Raw genomic sequence first — 12,672 nt, 5'->3', positions numbered from 1 at the left:
AATCCATGAAAGCTGCAAGTGTATTGGTTAACCTAAAAGGCATGACACGGAACTTATAGTTTCCATACCTAGTGCGAAAAGTAGTCTTCGGTACATCTTCATTCTGGATCAGCAGTTAGTGGTAACCCGAATGAAGATCAATCTTAAAGAACACCTGAGCACCTCTCAGTTGGTCAAACAAATCATCAATCTGAGATAAGGGATAACGGTTCTTCATTGTCACTCGATTCAGTTGCCTGGAGTCAATGCAAAGTCTCATCGACCCATTTTTTTTCTAACAAATTGTACAAGAGTGCCCCAGGGAGACATACTAGGTTGAATGTAGCCTTTATCCACGATCTTCTGAAGTTGAATCTTCAATTCTCTTAACTCAGTTGGTGTTATTCGGTATGGTGCCAAGGAAATGGGGTTGGTACCTAGAAGTAAATCAATGGTGAATGGCGAATTCATTCACCATTGGCACATTTCCAGCACATAGAAAAGGTTAATCCAGCGTGACTACATGGGCTAAGAATCCCACATACTATTCTAGAGAATTCATCGCTCACCCTGAAACGTGATCGCTGGTCATCCAGGCCCATCAAAGGTCATGAATTTCACCCTACATTTGACATATGCATTGTGCCTAGATAGCCAATCCATTCCTAGAATGACATCGAACTCCACAAGTTTGAAGGGAATCAAATTGGCCTCCAAGATTTCCCCTTCGACAATAACTGGGCAATCCTTAAAGTCCCATTGTGCACATAATAGATCTCTAGGTGGCAATTGAATGAACATATCAAATCCGAGCGATGTAGGTTGTGGGTTTACAACCCGTGCAAATGGTGAGGATAAAAATGAATAAGTGGCACCTGAAAAATCAAAACACGAGCCCAGTTACCACAAACAAGTAACATACCAGTAATAACTTTGGGGTTCTGCTCACCTCCTGCTGAGTCATGGCGTTGATACGCCCATAGACCTGACGTCCCGAACCACTATTACGGCCGCCTCGAGTCCTAGGACCCTGGCTGTTGCGGCCTGCTCAATTCCTCTGAGCACGACTGCCTGAAACTACTCCAGAATACTGCGGTTGTCTCGAAACAGAAAACTGAGTACTCTAATTGCTACTCCCACCATAACTCTGAGTAGCCAAAAAATTACCCCCACCGTAACTCGAAGTACTTGGATTATTACTCCCACCGTAACCTGAACTAGAAGAAAATTATCAGATAAAGGTGGAGTATCGTAATTTCAGGCTATGTTTCCAAAGCCGTCACACCTGTAACACTCGACCAGATTAGCTGTTGGAGATATGCCCTGAAAGTCAATCTTTGGAAGAAACCTTTCAGGACAATGAATGGATGTATGGATGATTCTTATACATCAAATGGCAAAGATACTAATTAGGATTATCTCTATAAACGATATATGTCATAAATAGTGAATCCATGGACAATGGATTGATGGAAGAAGTAATCTAATGATGTTAGACTACAGAGACCTTCTTCACATAACCATCATGTCCAAAAAGGTTCCTGGTCATAAGATTGTCAGAGGGATACTGACAATGCATAGACCGGTACATACTATGTCCGCTTCAATTAGAAGGATGGAAAGTCTCATCCCATTCGTGTAGTGACACTAAGACAAGTATGTAGGTGCTTATTAAGGGAATGAGTTCACTGAACACAATCGAACGAGAGTACTTGCATGGAGGTCTACTCACATGTCAAGCAAGTAACTCTAATGGTTGGAATAGTGTAAGTAGTCCTTTGACCTGAGGCATCATCGTTGTCTTGTGGTTAAGTACTTGATCTTTGATTATGTCAAAGTCACTCCATCCGCGAGTGTCCACGGCATAGTCGGGGTTAAGCCACTTAGTCATGAAGGCAAGTGAATGTTCAACAAGGAATCTCTAATCCTCGTTATGAGAGGATGAATACTCTAAGATATGATTCGGGAATCTTCGGCCGAAGTATCGAGCGTAATAAAGGAAAGCGTTCCTATACGACTCAATTGAATCATATAACATGGAATAATCACATTAGGGGTTTGACATATTATATCCATACCCTAGTGATGTGATTGAGAGTATTGTTTTAGAGAAGGATCGAATTGCATTGTAATTCCAATTGAATAGGTTCTCCGAACAACTTCTACATTAGCTTGGGTAGCCATGATATATGGTTAGATGTCACTCATGGCTTGTGAGTTCTTCTAGATGATTAAATGTAGTCATCAAAGAAGAAGGTGAAGTAAAAGTAAGTATTAATTCACTAAGTGATTGGATTAAATATAATCAATTAGATTGGTGCCAATCACCTCACTGCCTTGCTAATTAGAACCTAAAACGATTGTTCACCAATACACTCTTGTAGTGAGTAACTAATGGATGATGGAAATAATTAATTGGATTAATTAAGTGTTGTGATTAATTAGATAGTCTAAAGAAATCATAAAAGCGATATAAGATCGTTTTGGGCTTAAAGAAACGTTCGGGTTTAATTGGGCCCATTGGGCCTAAACCCATTGGGATTTTATTCAAGCATTGGATGACTTGAAATAAATAAAAGCCCAAAAGCCCAAACAACACTAAGGGGGCCGGGCATATAGAGTGAAAAGGAGAGATAGGAAGTCAAGTTGTTGGCTAGGTTTCTTTGTGTTATAAAAGGAACTTTATAGTGAAAAAGTTCTTTAAGGGTTTTGTGTGTTGTTTTTCACAAAAAGAAGAAACCATCTCTCTCTCTCAAAACTCACACAAGGCCAGCCACCATAAGGGTGATTTAGCTAATCATTTTCTCACCCTTTTGGTTATTCCTTCATCCTTCTCACTACACTAGTGGGTGAGGATCTTTAGAGGTTTTCAATTTTGGAAACTTGAAGAGAACCTAGGAGCACTCATTCTAAACAAAGTGGAAGAGGCAAGGAAGGAGGCTAGGCTCAAGGAGTTCAAGGAGCAAAGGTCTTGGAGGTGGTCCATCCTTGGTCTAAGATCTAGATCAAGAGGTATAAAACTACTCATAAACTTTGTTCTTTTATATGAATTTGTTTTTTATGCATCTTACATAAACCTATGCATCTTGAAGGGGATTTGCATGACTAGAGCCTTGATATTATTTGATAACATGCTTCCGTTGCTTTCGTATATAAATCTTGAATTGTATATGCATGCTAGTCACTAGAAATCCCACATGAAATCTCATAAATTTCCCTTCATTAGCCGCACTCCAATTAAAGTGGCTGAAAAATCACCGCGCCAACTCACTGCATGAGCCCTCACTAGATGATCTTGAACCCTGACCCTGTCACTTGAATGACTGAGAGCTTCTAGGGCTGAAGGAATTAGAAGAAGTAGAAGGCTCCTTCATGCTTCGAGATTGGAATCCACGACCCTGTTGACTCCGGTTCCGAGGCTGGTTCTGGCTCCGAGGCTGTTTTGGTGTTGGGTCTAGTTAAGTCTGTTCCACCTCCTATGTTCGATTCTCAAAGCCGCCTCAATCATCTCCTCGTATAAGGTATGCCTCTGTGGTGCCAGAAGCTCACAAAAGTCATGGTTTATAACAATCTACAGATGAATCATCATCTTCCACTAGTTCCCATAGATTCTCTCATGATGTCTCGACAAGCGCTGAAAAGTGCTATTAAACTCTTTAATACTCAGATTGCCCTAGTGAAACTAGAGGAATTCCTACCTCTTCCTCAACTGATAACCGGGGCTCAAAAAATGTACGCTGAAAAGTCTCCTGAACGTAGCCCAAGTCATCAAAGAGTTACGTGGGCGAGAGCCCATCATTGACTTCCACCAATATCTAGTGTTCCCCTAAAATAAGTAACCAGCGGTATTTGCCCATTCAGACATTGGGCATCTCATACTCTCTAAGGTATCTTCCATCTTTTCAAACCAATACTCAGCCTCTGCATAAGCTCCAACTACATTAAGTTCTGTAATGTCATGGCTATGAGCAATCTCCATATATGTACGATTCGCCCTGTTACTACTAGGAAAAGCATTTCATAGGGCGGAGGTCAATTGCTGAATTTCTCCCATTAGACCAAAACGAGGTCGTCGAGGTATATTCCCACCAGTAAGATCCATGATTCTAATAAAAGGCAAACAAGATTTAGAAGGATGAAAGATTATGGTTACAAGAAAGCTTAGGATTACCAAGTGGAAAAATGAAGTCCTAAGTATGCTCTGATACCAATCTAACACACCCCAATCCTGATGTCCGGGGGACAGCAGGATGGCCACGTGCTAGTTGACACTCAAGGGTGACGCAAGGCATTTAATGAATGCATATGCCAAGAACATGTGAAACATGCATATAAATTTCGCTCAAACTACATAATGTAATATTCAAATGCAAACTTTACCAAAATAATATAATAGTCTTCAGCCGTCAATAAAATGATAGTGATAATGCATGACATGTTCAGAGCATATATCTAGTTCAGAATACAAGTGGAAGATGCTATTACATGTGAAGTCAAAGCAGAGAGGGTAACACGATATCATTAGTAGGGGAATACCTCGTATCTCATATCGTACACCTTGTTCCTATGTCCTAAGGAGGCGCGAAACAAACATGAGTGGACCAAGTTGATATATAAGCAATACAAACATAGTTATTCCACAATGTACTAACCCCCAAAGTTTATGGAAACTACTATTATAATAGGTAATAGGTTTTTCGAAAACACTAGCATGCCATAAAACCTTTCATAAAATATATATCATATATAGTGTGCTAAATAGTGGTATCAAAACGCCCGAAGGCTCTCCATCACACGCCCATAGGCAAAACAATTGCCCGTAGGCAAGACATACGCCTATAGGCACAACATATGCCCGAAGGCAGAATATACGCTTGTAGGCAGAACATACGCCCGTAGACAAAACAGTGACCACTAGATAAGCACAAAAAAATTGAATATAATCTTTCCAACATAAGTACATATATTTCGACGAAGCTTAGTAGCTCAAACATCATATCTCAAAACATTTTCATAGTATGTAGTCATCCATCATATATACTACAAAGAGTGTAAAAACATGTTCATAAATAGTATATAGTCATCTATCATATATACTACAAAGAACATAAATTCAATAAAGTATGGTATTCCAAAATATTCTCAGTAAAGCATAATAATCATAAAGTGTAACATCTAATTTACTCATAAACGTAACCATTAAATCATGCTTTTCATGTATGCATTTCTAATAGCAAAATTATGCATTTTAGAAGGGGTCCACTCACAGGTACTCTATCGTCGATGAGCCGTGCGAATTATGAGGGATGGAAACGCCACTAATAATTGTACCTAAGCAAATAAAGGGTCCAATTAATAAAAGTCCACTATAACGATTGAATTTCGGAAAACAGACATCATAAATGGATTCAGGACATCGAAAAACATAAGGGGGGACCTTGGGTACCCCTACGCACCACTGCATGGGACATCGAAAAAGTCACCGACGCAGCCATAATCGTCCCCGTCTATGGCAGCACATGTGTTCCATATGCCAGCACTAGCAGCCCTTCACACGTGCCCACGTACAAGCCCATGCACGGCCTGAGTTCCTGATATTAGATTAGGTTGGGCCGGATCTAGGTTTGGGCCTGTGCTTGGTTTCAATAGGTCGAAAGCCCTAGTTTGCACAACCCAAGGGCATGGTTCATAAGGGTTTTAGGCTTGGTTTTAATGGGCTTAGGGCTTGAAAGCCTGGCCCAAATGATTGGATTTGGGTTGCTCAATGGGCCGAAGCCCTTAGGTTTTGGGTTAAAAGGTTTGGGCCTGAAAGCTCGGCCCAAAGAATTGGAGTTGCTTTGTGGTGTCGTTGGAGGGATGAGAGAACAGAGATAGAGAGAAATATCTTTGAGAGAGGGAGAGTAAGCTGAGAGAAAGCTCGGTGGGGGGAGAGAATAAAGAATGAAAGAAAAATGATAGAGGTGCCACGTGGCAGGTAGAGAGAATAGGATAAGGTTAAAATAATAAGAAGATAAAAAATATATCTCAAAAGGTAATCCGGGTAGGGTGAGGAGATAAGGGCCAAAAAGGTAAATTCATAAATCCATAAATATGAAATTACATACATTTGGGACAGGGTTTCACATGATGCATGATTGGCAGTAGTAGCAAGCGTTAAGAGCTTATTACACCAGGGAACAGCCTCTAGAGTGGTTTCCACAGACACCTTCATAGATTGAGCTAAGAATCTTCAAGTCAAGGCGATAGGCAGCGGAGATGTGGTCCTAAGAAGGATCTATGAACAAGCATGACGTTCCACATGTAGTAGCGTGCTACCTTCATCTGGAGTTTCCTGGACTCCAGTCCATCTATGGGGAGTGTTCCGTTGACTATGTAGTCCGTATATGCTCGGCTTTTCCAAGTACTCGACTCAGATAGAGCGCTTGAGCTAATGGTCTAAGGTAGAGCCTAGGCCTGCTAGTGCATCTACATAGGTATTTTTTACTCATGGAACCTAAATGAGTATGTACACCTGGAGTCGCTAGCTGCTATCATACCTTTTCGAGGTATCAGGTCGTCCATGGATACTGTGCTGCATACTCCCCTGAGGTTTGGTTGGTTATCAATTGGAATCGGAATAGATCGCGAGCTTCTTCACAGCTAGGTCTTTCACCAATTGAAGATTTGCTAGTAGGAATTCATACTCTGCTTCGTTTGACGCCTTAAAGCTTAGAGTGATTGACTACTCGAGCATCAAACCGTCTAGGGTAGTAAGAGCTAGGCCTGTTCCCAATCCTTGGTAGTTAGATGATTCGTCAATGTGCAAGCGCCAGAAATCTCCTGCATTTAGGGTTGGTGCGGCAAAGGCATGCTCGGCTGCTCCTAAGGCACCTCTGAGCTGAGTTGCTGAGCTCGTCTAAAAGTCCGCCAATTTTTACGCCTTTAACGTGGTGCGTCTGGATTGTGCAAAATATCACATCATGAAGATAATTATGTATGTGTAAAGGTACGGCTTGAGCTTATGGGTTGCAACAACTAGCGCCAAAATCAAAGTTTTGATTTTTAGGTATCTGGTTTCCACATCGATGAGAGCTTTTGAACTAGAATACATGTGGTCGGGCCCCCAACTTTTCTCGTATGAGGGTAGAGCTCATTGCTACTTCAGATACCGCCATATAGATGCATATATCTTCCGCTGCTTCCGTCTTTGATAGTAGGGGAGGTGATGTCAGGTACTTCTTAAAGTCCTGTAATGATTTCTCGCACTTCATTGTTCCATTTGTCTCGCTATATGTCCTGACTGCCTTGGAAAAAGCTTGCATCAGTCAATAGGTCGCGAGAGGAATCGGTTGAGTGCAGTTGCTCATCAGGTCAGACCTTGGATCTCCTTCAGAGTGGTGGAAGACTTTATATCCAACATAGCTCATATCTTCTTTGGATGTGCGTTATGCCTGGTTTAACCGCTGCTTAGGGTAAGGGATATGTGATCGACGTCTTCTTCGAGTTTCCATCCGGATTCATCTTCCAGAGCATTGTTGACCTTGACGCCATCTTCCTGACCCGCCTGCTATGAATGTTATTTGGTAGAGGTAGAATCGTCTTTCTGCACTTCAGCTGCTACTAATAGGGTAAAAAAACTTCTTCTTCGTCTCCTTGAGAACTTGTACAGTGCATCGCCAAGACATAGCATGGTCACCTTTGATCTCTCCGACTGATACTCTTAGAATGCGAAATTAGATCTTCTGATACTCGATCGAGGTCACAGCTCCACTCTTCACTATCCAGGGTCGATCCAATATCCCGTTATGGAAAGATGGGCCACTGACAATCTGAAGGTCTGGGATACGACAATTGAATGGCTGGTTACGTCAAGCGTGATTGTATTAATAGCAGTTGAGGTAAGTCCGTTGAATCCGGTCAAAACCTCTGTTTTGCACTTGATCGTGTTTTCTAGGCCTATATTCTGGATGACTGACAGTTGTAGGATATTAACTGAGCTGCCATTGTCTACCATAATTCTGCCAATGATGGCATGGGCCAGTTAAACAGAAATCACCAAGGCGTCATCGTGGGGAAGGTCTACTCCCTCAGCGTCCTGCTCAGTGAAGCTAACAATTGGTCCAAGCATAGCATCTACAGCTTGAACCTGAAAGAACGATCTCGTCGCTTGGATCTTCCTCTTCTTGGAACTATTGGTGACCCCTAGATGCTCAGATTCGGCAAAGATTCTATTGATTTAGATCATCTTAGCTGGGGGTTTAACATCAGCATCTGCTTCTTGCCTTGGCATGGTAGCTAGCCTGTCGACATACTGGTCGCACTTGCCTTCCTTCACAAGCTTCTTAAGGTACTTGATCCATGTGATGCAATTGTTAGTTGCGTTCCTTGGACCTTTATGGAATACGCAGTACTTTGTTTGGTTCATCTTGGATGTGTCTCCCATCATGGGTTGCGGCATCCTGAACCACGACTTGTCGTTGAAGTCATAAAGGATCTGGTTGATCGGGACCGAGAACTTGGTGTACATCTTAGGCGTTAAGCCTCCCTTTGCTGGGGACCGGTCCCTGCGTTTGCTTCATAGCTTGTCTTTGTTATTAAGTGGTTTATCTTCTACCTTCTTCTGAGTTAGCTCTACGTCTTTACACGGTTGCTCAGGTGGTTTCTGGTGATCATTTCCTGCAGCTGCTAGATAGAAAAAGATCCCATGAATGGCATTGCTTGGTTTGGCTCCGGCTTCTCTTCGACTTTTTTCGCTAATGGCTCATCTTCTTCATTGACTTCTTTCTTTAATGGATTAACCATTGGGTCGACTTTCACGTCAGGCTTTGCATCTAGTTGGTTGACAAGTGCGGTGATTTGCAAGTCTTTTTCCTCCACAGTCCGTGTGAGTTTTACGATCGTTTCATTCATTTGAACCAGCTGCTCCTCAAATGAAGTTTCTCCGGTAGCCATGACTTGCATGGCTGTGCTGTCGCTCACTCGGAGTAGTTCCTCGGGCTTTCCTCACTTAGCGCCCTTAGCAAGGCCAAGGTGATCGCGAGCTCATGCCTCGGGTGCTTTGTTCCTTCGGCAGAGTTGATGCAGGGGTGGAAAAGACAGTAAAAAGAGATTTTGCCTTGCTTCCAGTTATGATGCCCGAAGTGACACCGCCTACGGCAAGGACGCCCTTGTTCTTCGCGTTGGTTACGGGAACAACTTGAGCCTTCCTTGATGCCATTCGTGCTTTTTACGGATTTGCAGATAGAGATAAGAGGTAGAGATAGTCCCACTGGGCGTGCCAAATTTGTAAACACTGAAATTCCTGCAATGAATTAGACAAGAACACGTGTACAAAATAATATTTGTATTAATGATTTAGGGGTTACAATCTCTTCTACAAATTTAGCCTCTGATTCAATCTTTGTAATGTGTAGATTTATGGATTGTGTTGTTGATCCAAGGGCCGTTGGGGCTTGATCTTGAAGGTTGACAAACGGATTTTCAAGGGGCTTTTGGGCTTGATCTTGAAAAAATGGTTGTGCGGATTTCTTCAAGGGGCTTTTGGGCTTAATCTTGAAGGTTGATGGGTGAACAGATCTTCAAAGGCTTTTGGGCTTGATCTTGAAGAACGGTTGGATGTGTGGATTTGTTGATGTTATTGATCCAAACGGCCGTTAGGGCTTTATCTTAGGATGAATGGACGATGAACGATAAACACTTTCTTCGAGGGGCCGTCGGGGCTTGATCTTGAATTGGTGGAAGTTCTTCATGGGGCGTCGGGGCTTGATCTTGAAAGAGGATTTGACGAAGAACGAAGAGACCTTTCTTGATCCTTCAAGGTTCGCTTGGGAGCTTTAGAGTTTCAAAGATTCAAGGTTTTGGAGTAATGTGAATTGGTTATCAATTAGACCTCCCAAAATGGATGAAATGGCCTTGTATTTATAGAATTTTTCAAGGCCTAATTTTGAATAAAATATTCAGATGAAATAAATCATTTCTGCCAGGTGTTGACATGTGTCCTTATTTGATGACTTTTCTTATTTATTTTGATTTTTTCGTTTAGTCACACGCTACGTGTAAAATTTATGTGACACGTGAGCGTTGAAATTGCAATTATTGGTCAACATTTATTTCACCGAAATTTCGATGTCTACAATATGTTTGACGAAGTTAGGGAGGTTAGTGTTTTCTCAAAGATGAGAGGGTTTCGCATAGAGCGAGAAATTGCGCAAGGCAAATTTATGTGTTGCATTGAAGGTCTTTTGAATGTTGCAAACCCTCTTCTATTTGTAGGAGTGATTTTCACCTAGTGCGGAGGTAGAGTCCCACTCGAACTAAATTTCCTTGACATGTCTTGATCTAGCAGACTTAGGACTCTGAACCTAGTCATCTCTTGGTATTCAATTCACTCCTTGTTTTAATCAGATTCTTAGAATATTACGAAACTTATTATGCCATCCTAATCCTTGAAGACTCCTAATTGAATCAAGACCGAGCCAAATTCATTATTGATTTTCAACTGTCCATCCTTAGTTCAAACTCAGCTAAACCACTTTGGGATGGGCTTCTTATCCAAACAGACCTGAGACTCAAGTTTGTCTTCTTAATCTTACTCGGCCCAACTCCATTATTTTGGGCACAAACAGAAGGTTATAACAAAACCAATTACTACGCAGCATCAGAAGGTTATGATGGAATTGATAAAACAAGAGAGAGGAGATGCCGGGGTGGAAGAACATTACAAGCGCAAATGATCGATCATCATGAAATAGTCGACATTGTAGATAAATTAAAGGTGTGGATATAGCAAGCTGTTTTGGTACAAAGACACCATTGCATTATCTTATGTGTACTATTTTAGCTGCAGTTTCTCCACTAATATGGTTTTGCCTTGACAGGTTAAGAGCATATCCACCAATTGGTAGAGGGCAATGGCAATTATAGAGAAAGGGCAATAAAATTGTCTTACTTTTCATTATAAACAGTAATTGCCTTTGTGCAAGTCCAATAGTTTGAAAGGACGAAAGGCAAGGGTAAAGGCGATTACTATTTACAAATATATTTTTTAATTTTAAATGTTTAGTTAAGTGTGTTGAACTTTGTAAAATTCATCAAGTGTGGACTTTGAATGTTTGTAATATTTTTATTTTTAATATATGGTTGGGTATTTGTAGAAAAAAAATTGGTTCTTTTTTGGGAATTCTTTAGTAACTTTTTGGGTTTGTCAAGGAATTTTTTTTTTGTTGGAAAACCAACGGTCTAGATTAATGGACCATTGGAAATCCAACCATAGGAATGCACCAGGAAATAGCCATTTGGCTCATGTTCTCATCATGTGGGGGGACCCACGTTTGTCTGCTTAAGCAACTTTGGGGCGTCTGCCCTTGCATCAATTGCCATCTGATTTTTCAACTGCTGGAGCAGTTTTAAGAGGGTTAGAGCAACTCCACCCATGGTGGTTGCTTGGGGGACAGGCTCTAGGAAAGAGCCCAAGGGCCGGTGGGAGGAGGTCCAGCGTTGGAGGGCCCGAGTGAGGGTGGGAGCCCGAGTTGCAGGCCCGTGGAAAATTGACAGGCCTGCTGCCTGAGGCCTGTGACGTCAGGCTGACGCAAGGCCTGGGTCCGGCCTTTTTTTTTTTTTTTTGTGTCAGGCGCGTGCCCCTCACTCGCGAGTGGGGGCGCGTCGCCCGACCGGATTTCAGGGCACGGGCCCGCGCGCCTTAGAAAACCCAGTGACCGTTGGGAAGCCACGTGGCTTCCCACGGTTCGTTCGATCCCAACAGCTCTTTAATACGAGCTGTCCGATGTGCAACGGTAATAAAAAAAAAGCTGATTTTATATCAACTGTTCGATCTGAGATCAACGGTTGATATTAATCTGCTTTATAAATTAAAAAAAAAGAAAAAATAGTTTTAAAATTAAGAAAAGTTACCGTTTTGACACGTGGCACAATCTGGAGTGTTGAATTCAAATTTTTTAAAATCCAACGGCAGAGATTAATTATTTGAATAAAAATTTAAAAAAAATTGTAAAAAATTCAAAAAAAAACTGTAAAAAATCTGAAAAAAATTTGTAAAAAATTGTTTTTACTTTTCTATAAATACCATTTCTTCTCCATCTACCTCACGAATTGGTCGCTTCTTGAAGATGTTGCGTTGTGCACTAGTTGGGTTGAAGTTACTCATAATTCCCTTACGGGTAATGAGATGCAGTTGCGAGAAATGTGGAGTTTAATTCATACCAAATTTCTTGAGCAAATGGGTGGGAAAAGAACCAAAGAATTGAGGTCCAGTCGTTGGAAAATACTTAGCCATTCCTTTAATACGTGGAGAGATGCCTTGACACAAGCTAGTAGTAATGTTCGAAGTGGGGCAAATTATATGGATGAGGTAAGAATATATTATAATTATTTGTTTGTATTATTATTTTGTTACCTAATTTGATTATAATTATTTGTTTGTATTATTTATTTGTTACCTAATTTCATTATTATTATTTGTTTGTATTATTTATTTGTTACCTAATAATTTCATTATTATTGTTTGTTTGTATTATTTATTTGTGACCTAATTTCATTATTATTATTTGTTTGTATTATTTATTTGTTACCTAATAATTTGATTATTATTATTTGTTTGTATTATTTATTTTTTTATTTGTTACCTAATAATTTCATTATTATTATTTGTTTGTATTATTTATTTGTTACCTAATAATTTCATTATTATTCATTTGT

This window comes from Malus sylvestris, chromosome 9 (genome assembly GCF_916048215.2).
Source record: "Malus sylvestris chromosome 9, drMalSylv7.2, whole genome shotgun sequence".
Taxonomy (NCBI): Eukaryota; Viridiplantae; Streptophyta; class Magnoliopsida; order Rosales; family Rosaceae; genus Malus; species Malus sylvestris.
This window is presented reverse-complemented; position numbering follows the sequence as displayed.